The following is a 10,547-nucleotide window of genomic DNA, read 5'->3' as shown; positions in this document are numbered from 1 at the left end:
ACCGAAGCTGTCATCCCAGCCGAGGTAGAGGTCTCCCTTTTAAAGGATCATAGAAGAAGCCGACTCAGCGATGCAGAATGATAAGGAATCGCTACGAAGAATTGGCCCTTATAGATGGGAAAAGAATAAACGCAGTATGTCATGATCAGCTTTATCATAAACAGAATGTCCAGAGCTTTCAACAAAAGGGTCAAACTAAGGCAATTTACACAGGAAAGCTGGTGCGAAGAAGATCTTCCACTCAAGATGAAGCCAAAGGGAAATTCTCTCCCAACTGGCAAGGTCCTTACAATGGTTCACAAGGTGCTAACAGGAGGGGCACTCATACTTGCAGAAATGGACGAGAAAGTTTGGCCAAAACCAATCAATTCAGACGCATTTAAAAGATATTATGCTTAGATGTTTCACATTCACATGATGTAATTGAACTATCTTGACCTGATTCCTGTTTAAGAGGGATATGTAGGAAGCCCTGTGGGTTCGGTCATATCATAATAAAATTTCCATTCCCCCCCCCCCCCCCAAGATCAGAAACTGGGCAGAATTTTGAGGAGGACCCTCAAATTCGGAGCAAGTCCTGCCGACGTCAACATATGCAGACAGTCAAAATCGGTTAAGAAAACTGGGGCAGAGTTTGAGAAGGATTCTCAAAATCCGAAGGAGGTTCAACAAGCTCGTTATCCGCAAACGGCCAAAGGATCATCTACCAAACTAGGGCAGAATTTTGAGGAGGACCCTCAAATTCTAACATGAGAAGCCGCCAATGTCTCTGAAATTGTTTACAGTCACTAGTTCATTTAAAATTACTGTATATTTCAATATGTTTCTGAAATGACTCTATTTTTATCATAATTGCATATTTTCGAAAACTCTATTTTCGTAACAGTCAGGTTTTACCCAGGGAAACTCAAAACGAGGCCTCCGGACGGGCATAGCAAGGCCAGCAGACAAAGGCACGAACCAACCTCCCTTTACAAAACTTACAATTTTTCTTTGAGCGCAGACACATCGACGTTAGCGATAACATTCACAAACATATATACACGAAGCAAAATCACTATCGAACGAGCCACCAGACACTGAACGTATCCCAACTAAGAAACATTCTACCTTATTTGCTATTTGTTCTTTGCATGGACTAAGGGCCCTGTCCCAAACCCTGCAATGAGGCTAATCCCTGCCTCCATATTGCATGAGGCTAAGCCCTGCCTCCATTCTGCATTAAGTCTAAGCACTGCCTTCCATTTGGCATGGGACTAAGCCTTGTCCCGCATCCTGCAAGAGACTAAAGCTCTGTCTCCGTCTGCATGAGGCTAAGCCCTGCCTCCATTCTATAAGGCTAAGCCCTGCCTTCCATTTGCATGGGACTAAGCCCTGTCCCGCATGAGACTAAGCTCTGTCTCCATCTGCATGAGGCTAAGCCTGCCTCCATTCTGCATAAGGATAATCACTGCCTTCCATTCACATGGGACTAAGCCCTGGCCCAAACCCTGCATGAGGGCTAATCCCTGCCTCCATATTTGCACAAGGCTAAGCCCCGCCCTTCCATTTGCATGGGACTAAGCCCTGTCCCGCATCTTGCATGAGACTAAGCTCTGTCTCCATCTGCATGAGGCTAAGCCCTGCCTCCATTCTGCATAAGGCTAAGCACTACCTTCCATTTGCATGAGACTAAGCCCTGTCCCGCACCTGCATGAGACTAAGCTCTGTCTCCATCGTTGAAAGCTAAGCCTGCATCCATTCTGCATAAGGCTGAGCACATGCCTTCCATTTTGCACAGGGAACTAAGCCCCGTTCCTCCTTGCATAAATGTTGCCTCTGTCCCGGTAACTATCTATTTGCTCTTTCTGTCGGAAAGATTGCCCTCATTTCGCAAGAATAAGCCTTGTTTGTCAACATTCCTTATTATTGATCTCGATGGGCTGAAATATCGCCAATCTGTCCAAAGGCATCATAGTCTAAAGCATCATCCTCATAAGCCGGAAGACACCATGCCATGGCCTGAGGATTTTCTCAAATTGCATATCATTATTCAAAGGCGTCATGGTTCGGAGGTACATCTTCATGGCCCGAGAACACCATTTCAATGGCCTACGAAATCCTCACTGAACAATTCAAGGCCCAGGAAATCATTGGTCTGAGAACGTCATCCTTAACCGCCCGAAGACACATTTTCATGGTCCAAAAGGGAATCTGCATCATGTTATAAATTTTCGCAAACAAATGCATGTTCGTAGCATCTCTTTACTTGCAGGTGACAATTAAGCAACCGCTAGCCCATCATGGACAACTCGCTCCAGTTCCTTCAACTTCTCAAACACTTGACCATTCACCATAATCACTCTTTCACCCATCTCGAAATATCGTGTCCATTCTTGTAATGACTTCATCGGTATATTCCTGGCCTGATTCCTGTTAACCAGGGTTATGTAGGCAGCTCAAAAAAACCGGAGTCCGCGCTCTAACTTTCAAAACATTCTATTTGGTCAAAAATTGGCCATCATTTCTTTACCCGAAAAGCTCTTTCATCCTTCCCGGGAAGAGGGCAGCTGTTGATACCCAATTTTTCCTTCATATATATATGCATTACAACTTTCAAAATATTGCATACACATTTACAACCATTTTTAATTATTTTCTATTAATTTTTAAAGGGTTAAAACAATTTATTTCTGTATCTTTATACAAATATTCGATAACTATTCCTCATATTATTTTTATAAGATTTAATTATCTAAATTCATCATTGTTTATGCCCAATAGTGCTTAAATATTTTAATTTTATTTTTTTTATAATCACATTTGCATTGTTAGGCTTAGAATTGCATATTTTTACAATAATAGCCTATATATATGCACAATTAATATATCCATACAGAAGAATGACTTTTCTTATTTTTACAATATTAAGTAAGTATTTTAAAATTTTTCATGCACAAATCACATTTTTATCATTTATAAATTATTTATAAAATTATTTTACTAAATTAATTGGTATTTAAATATTAGCCCTAGAAAATACCCAATTTCAAACCTAGCCTAGTCCAATTACCCATACCCGTCCAACCCAAACACAGACCCAAACACCCTTTTAATTTTAAACCCCCCCCCCACCTAACATTTAACCCTGGCCGTTGATTCTCAGTCAGATCAACGGCCCTAAATCAACCAATCACTTTTCATATAACAAAATCCCTAACCCTACCCATTCCTTCTAGATCGCCGCCCTCATATGCTCTCATCTCTCACCATCTCTAAATTCTAGTAATCCTAGCACCATCACCTGTTATCTCCTATGATTCCAACCTAAAATGGAATCAGTTATGGATTCCCTTACATTATTGGTCTCTCTTTACCGTTGGTTACTCGTCTACGACACTATTTAGTTGCTTCCTAACATGGCAAAGCAAATCTGGCCAAGATCGAGCCAGACCTGGTTCAAGATCTTTCATGTCTTGACTATTGCCGTCTATATTCATTCCAATACTTGTGAGTACGAATACCTTCGTATTTTAGGGTTTCAAATCTCCGGTTTAAACCAGATCTGGGTCAACTTTTGTTTATTTTATGAATCTGGCTAATTTTTGGTTGAATCTGTTCAGATTTTCTCAGATTTGAAACGGTTTCATGTTTATTTTGGTATTTCTTCTTTAAATTTTTTCCAGTAGTTCCACCTCGATGTCCTTTGATATTTCCCTATTACTATTCCTAACTAATTTTGGTTTACCCTAAGATTAGGGTCTTGATTTCAACGGGTTTTTCTACAAATATTTAACTTTTAAACGTTTTCGTCTCTGAGTATTCATTATGGTTTCCTTATTTACTTTTGTTTACTATATGCTTCTGTATTTCTGCCTAATCTCTTATAGTTCTGATTATTTAACCGATTATTTTGCTACTTTTGCCCGTTTGCCTTAAACTCCTTCGACTAATTGTTAATTAATTTTACTTACCTAAATTAGGGCTTGAAATTGGCTTTCCTTAGTACCGGTGTTTCCTTATTAGATTTTACCTTTCTTACCTTATGTTTAATTATGGATTGGTGCTGCTAGCCTGATTTTATGCTTTGATTTTCATAACCAACTTCTAATTGATTTCGGAGTTATTCCTTGCCTTATTTAACCTAGCCCTTAATTACTGATCGATTCCATATACAATTTTCCTTAAATTAAGTAATACTAGTCTGATTTTATGGCTAATTTGTTCATGACTGACTTCATTTGATCGATTGTTTGATTATTTCTTACCTTATTAACCCTGCTTTGATTTACTGAGGGATTCCGTGTGAGACTTCCTTAAATTAAATATCATTTGTGTGATTTTGGCCCCCTTAATCGAGTCATGACTAATTGTTAATTGATTTCCATACCTTATGTGCATATGATTGGCTCATTACCTTATGTGTCTTACTCTATTGCATACTATAAAACCCCCATTGTTCTGGTTCTCGAAAAGAGATCAGTTCACAATACACACACACACTCAAACCATTCTCCTTCTTTGCTACTTGTGTTACTTGTGCTATTTTGGGTCTAGCCAAGGCTAGACAGTGAGACCACTTGCTCTATATTCTGCACTCTTTTCCCTCAACCGGTATGTCTCTAATTACATTTGACACCCAAACTCTATGTGTTGCATCCCTGCATTAGTTCATCGGTTATGAATTTGACCTACTCTCTTATTTACTTTCTTTGTTCAAGCATGCCTAAAATTCTGCCCTGCTTTATGTGCAACTAATATGCTTGCACTTCACATGTTTATCTGATGCTTGAACAGCCTGTTTGACTTATGCTTAGTTGTGTGATCATGTTGGTTACTTATGCCTATGGTTAATCCTGCTTGTGTACCTGATTCCATCCTCTATATCTTTGCTCCATGTTTAGTTGCCTGCTATCCTGGTTAATTTGTTAAGGCTATAAGTGTCTATATATATTACTGCCTGCCTGTCTCCCTGCACCCCATTCATGCACCTTCAATAAGATCACCATGTGTTCCCAATCCCTTTTCACCCCTGTGTGCAAATATGTTTGCTAAAGTGTCTGTGGAACTGAACCCTCTATGATCTATTGACTATCTACTGAATTTGCTCTTCTCTGAACTATTTTCAAAATGTTTTCTTCTAAAACTGGTTTTATTCCCAGCATTTTTCTTAAAACTGGTCTATTCCAGAAGATCTTTTACTCCTAAGAAGTTATCTCCACATTGTTTTCACTAAGTCTTTTCAAGAACTCTCACTTACTCTTAGGTTATTAAGTTCTGCCCCTCTGGTATGTGTACTGCCTAGGGATTCTTGAGATCTCTCTGAACTCTGGCATATCAGGGTTGGCTCTTCCACACTGCACATAATCAGTCTTTACTTGAGAAAGGTCTTGGTGTGAGCACTGTCCGGGATCCTTGAGGTCCTTAGGGAACTCTGACACACCTAGACACTTGTTGTCCATGGAACTTCTGAGCATTTGAGACTACATTGAAGGCCTGGTATTCCCAGGTTTATTTTTGGGCCTGCTTCAGGATCCCTATGGTATTACTCTACATTTCTTTTGTGTAATTTATGCAATTCTAGTCTCTAATAATTATTTGTAAATAGAAACTTGGGTAACTAATAAAAGGAGGCTAGTTGTGTGATGTTGTGGGTAAAATCGGGTAGAAAGCAAGCTATAGGCTTTATATTCTGCATTAGAATCCATGTTTCTAGGATTGATGTGCTCATTGGAACCGTGTTGAACTTGTGCATTAGATATCCTGTCTTTAGGGCCTTCCCGCTCACTGTTTCAGCATGTTGCACGTTTAATTCCTGATTCTTCGCAAGTTCTGTCACATAGGTACCCTGCTATTAAATAATCTTAATAAAAATTGTCATGCATTAGATACCATGCTCTTAGAAGTTCTATTTGCATCTGTTTGAACCACGTCTATTAAATCAATAGCTGTCTATGAAAGGGTTTAAAACAGACTCACGCATAGGTATCATGCCTCTAAACACAATTGATAAGTCACCTGTTATGATCTGCAGATAAGCATGCCTATAGGATAAAAGAACTTCAAACTGTTTCCCAGATTCGTGACTGCATATACACACTTAGGCAAGCCTTAGGACGTTAAATAATTGTGAAACCAGTTCTGTTTATGTGTAAAATTATCCAGGTTTAACAGGCTATAAAACCAGTAGGCAAAACGGGTTAGGATTCTGTCGCTTCCCTTAAAACAAACGCTGCACGTTCTGTTTTGTGATGTTCATCTAGATATCATGCTCCTAGGCTTTCTGAACTTATTCAAAATCAGTTGTTTGAGACGTGCTATTTATTTGCTATGTATATGTGGAGGTAAACATGAGCCTTAACTGCTTTTCCCTATTTGATTGTCCTATATGTTCTTTGCTTGTCGCCTAGATTTTCCCTTTTAAACGCCTTAGGCTGTCTAGAGCTGCCCCGGATTTAGAGGTCTTAAACTCCTCCAGGACCACAAGGAAGGGACGGGTAACAACACGCTTAGGGATCTTTAATTAAACTCGCTTATATAACCACTAAAGGGAGGGTAATGGGTAGTAAAAGATTATGATGACCTGCGCGCTAATGTCACGTGTAGCCCCTCTAGTTGAGGAGGATTACCGGGCATTGCACAGATTGATCTTGTAGGCTAATTGACTTAGGACTTCCCTTTCCCAATTCCCATATGTGTTTAAATTCTCTAAACTTCTTTTCCTTTACATATACATGTGTAAGCTGTCCAAACTAGGGATGTGCATAATTTGGTAAATACCGAATTACCATACCGAAACTGAAATTTTTGGTATTTGGTATTTGATATTTTGGTATGGTATTTGGTTTAAATTTTAAAAATGTTTGGTATTAGGTATGATATTTGGTATTTTTTTTAAATACCGATACCGTACCGAAATATTTACTAAATTACATAATATATATTATATTATTTATAACATAAATATAAAAGTTGTAAAATTTTACTTCCCTTTATTCTTAGTTATTTTTTTTTAAATATTTCCCACCTTTTATTTTCACTATACGTACCTTCCCCCCATTTTTTGGTTACCTGCTTACACCCAGTCGTTTCCCCATTTAGTTTTAGGTTTAGAAATCTAAAATCCACCATTTTCAAACCTTACTTCAACTTAGATAGACCATAGACAAATCTCTCCAGCTCTCTCGCTGTAAGTTGCGCCTGGCTTCTAGCTTTTGCCTTCTCTCGCGGTTCGCAGTAGGTACGATCTCGATCCCCCCCCCCCCCCCGTNCTCTATCTAGCTATCTGTATTTTTCTCCTCTTCTCTGTTTCATCTCTCTCTCTCTCTCTCTCTCTCTCTCTCTCTCTCTCTCTCTCTCTCTCTCTCAATCAATCTTCTGCTCCTTTTTTGTGTGTTCATCTCTTGCTCTTTATATGTTTGGTAAGTTATTATTGAAAGAAGATGTGCACAAGTGGGTTATGGTTTTTGGTACAATCAAAATTACTGAAAGAAGACAAAGGTAATTGCAATATTGTAGTAAAATTGAGTTCTGATACATTATTTTTTATGTTCTTTTGGTGGTAGATTATCGTTTCTTTGCTCTTATATATATGTCATATGCTTCATGTTTTACTTTTGGTACATCATTCCTTCATGTTTTACTTTTTATCTTCACAGATGGCAGAGATTCAAAGTAAAATAGGTGAAAATGGAGGTTCAAATGAAACCACAGCTACAAGTGAAGTTGATTCAGTTTTAAGCAATAAAAGGAAAGGCATGAAAGAAAGATCTGTTGTGTGGGAACACTTTCAAAAGCTGGTTGATGGTCCTAATGGGGTAACAATTGTAAAATGTAAATACTGTGATTTTACGAAGGAAGATTTTAATATCAAAAATGGCACGTCGGGATTGAAAGGTCATATGAGCAGGTGAGTGAAATTTCCCTATAATGTTGAAACAAATCAAAGATTGATAGGCTTTCAACCAATTTCAGGTGGTAAAAAGGATGTGGGAATTCCCGTCTCTTGGAAATTTGATCAAGAACTTTGCAGAAGGGCTTTAGCTAAAATGATAATTCTTGATGAGCAACCTTTTAGCCATGTTGAAAAAAAAGGTTTTAAGAACTTTGTGAGTTCTTTATGTCCTCAATTTCGGGTTCCTTCCCGTCATACAGTGACTAGGGATTGTTTTGAGCTTTATGGTGAAGAGAAACAGAAACTCAAGAAACTTTTCAAAGAAACAAAACAAAGAGTTTGTCTTACTACAGATACATGGACCTCATTACAACAGATCAATTATATATGCATTATGGCTCACTTTATCGACAAGGATTGGAAGATGCACAAAAAAATAATAAACTTTGTCCAATTACTAGTCATAAAGGTGATGATATAGTAAATGTTATTGCTAAGTGTTTGCTTGATTGGGGTTTAGATAAGATCTTCACTGTTAAAATGATAACGCAAGTTCAAATGATGTCACAATGAAAGAGTTGTCTAAGCAACTTACCAAATGGGGAACTAATTTGATGGAGGGTAAACACCTCCATATGAGATGTATGGCTCACATCCTCAATCTTGTTGTTCAGAATGGTTTGAAAGAAGTGGGTGATTCTGTGAAACGCGTTAGACAAGCAGTAAGATATATTAGGCAATCTCCTGCGAGGTGGAAAAAGTTTAAAGAATGTTGTGAAATTGAAAAGATTGCATGTAAGAAATCACTATGTTTGGATGTTCCTACTAGGTGGAACTCCACCTACTTGATGTTAAATGTGGCAAAAGAATTCGAGCATGCATTTGCAAGTTATGGTACTCTTGATCATGGACTGTTGCATTATCTTCTTACTCATGTGTGTGAAGATGGAAAATCAGTAGGTTCACTTGTAAGTTCTGATTGAGAAAGTGTGAGGCTCATGGTGAGATTTCTTGAAACTTTTTTTTTTGTACTTACCTTGAAGATCTCTGGTTCACTTTATGTTACATCAAATGTTCATTTTGTTGAAATATGTGAACTTCATTATAATTTCAAAAAGTTTGATAGCAGAAGATAACGTTGACTTGAGTTCAATGGCAGGAAAGATGAAAGAAAAATTTGACAAGTATTGGGGTACTCCAGAAAAGATGAATAAGATGATCTTTATTGCGTGTATTTTGGATCCGCGCCATAAGTTTGAGTATGTTACTTATGCACTTGTGAGCATGTTCGGGGAAGAAACAAGAAAAAATATAGTAGGAGAAGTGGAAAGCTACATGACTTCTTTGTTTAATGAGTATGCAAAGAAACACTCAAAAAACGATCATGCTTCATCTTCTACATCAAGTAGCTCCTCACAGACGTCAAGTGCAAGTAGTCATGGAACTCAATCTAAAACTTCAAAGGCAACATTTTCACAACAATACAAGAGGCACAAAGCTGAAAATGGAAATTCAGATGCTAAAACAGAGTTAGAGAAGTATCTAGATGAAGAATGTGATGATGGAGGTGATGGTTTTGATATCTTGCTTTGGTGGAAAGTGAACAAACCTAGATTTCCAATGTTGCCGAGATTGCTCATGATGCTTTGGCAATTCATGTGTCTAGTGTGGCATCAAAGAGTGCTTTTAGTACGGGAGGCCGTATTCTTGATTGTTTTAGGAGCTCACTGACTCCCAAATTAGTACAAGCTCTTGTGTGTTGTCAAGATTGGCTTCGAAATGAATTACTTCCTGTTAGAGTTGAGGAAGATATAGATTATCTCGTGCAATTTGAACTTGGTAAGAATATTTTATTTGTATGCACTCTATATTGATATTTGCAAATTGCAATTAGTTTATTGTTCATATTGCATAACAAATTACCTTGAATTCTCTGTAGGCTTGCCCAATGGAGCAGAGCCTTGCATCGTTGATGTATAGTTGTTAATTGCAACATATATGGTAAGTCTAGCTTTTATTTGGTTGATAAATGTCATCAATTTATGTTGTTAGATATTGGATTAATTTTAAATATCCTGCCATCCTTGCAGCACGAAGTTACCAGAGAGCTTCAGGAGAAATCTAGTTCCATGTTATTTTGTTAAAGCCTGTGCACCACCTATTTTTGTCTATGTGGTTAATGGATGTTATACAGAATGGTTTCTGTAAACAACACTTGTGAAATACTTATTTTGGTCACATTTTGAGAAGCTTACTGGTGTCTGGTGCATTCTTTATGATGATGCAAGTTAGAGCTTTAGAGCAGACATATTTACATATTGATGAAGTTTGTAAACATTATTCTAATCTTATGCTCCTCTTTATAGAAGTCTCATATATGATGTGTAGTGTTGCTGCATTCATAAAATTGATTTTATTGGCTAGTTATAATTTTAATTTTGCTAGCTAGTTAAGGCGTTTTTCTCCCCTAAATATTACGTTCAAAAAGTTGCTTTAGAGCCGAACAACCAAAATTACCGTACCGAATAAACCGAAACCGAAAGGCAAAAAGCCGAACCATACCGAATTTAATTAGGTACGGTATTGGTATAGCATTTTAGGAAATCGAATATCAAAAATACCGAACCGAATTATCTAAATACCATACCGTACCAACCGATGAACACCCCTAGTC

The 10,547-nt window shown here is 37.8% G+C and overlaps 1 long non-coding RNA gene across 4 annotated transcripts; it reads left to right on the top strand.

Annotated features, from left to right (window-relative positions):
• The first annotated feature begins 7,055 nt into the window (after positions 1–7,055).
• On the top strand, positions 7,056–10,241 carry LOC109206209. 4 transcript variants are annotated; one of them, XR_002064805.1, is made up of 5 exons: positions 7,056–7,219; positions 7,638–7,888; positions 7,954–9,712; positions 9,813–9,874; positions 9,964–10,241. It is a non-coding gene; the product is annotated as an uncharacterized LOC109206209 (long non-coding RNA). The 4 variants fall into 4 exon arrangements; XR_002064804.1 differs by having other exon boundaries at positions 7,638–8,874; positions 9,033–9,712; XR_002064802.1 differs by having other exon boundaries at positions 7,638–9,712.
• Positions 10,242–10,547: the final 306 nt, after the last annotated feature.

This window comes from Nicotiana attenuata, unplaced genomic scaffold (assembly GCF_001879085.1).
Source record: "Nicotiana attenuata strain UT unplaced genomic scaffold, NIATTr2, whole genome shotgun sequence".
Taxonomy (NCBI): Eukaryota; Viridiplantae; Streptophyta; class Magnoliopsida; order Solanales; family Solanaceae; genus Nicotiana; species Nicotiana attenuata.
The sequence above is the reverse complement of the archived record's forward strand: the minus strand, read 5'-3'. Positions and strand labels throughout refer to the sequence as shown.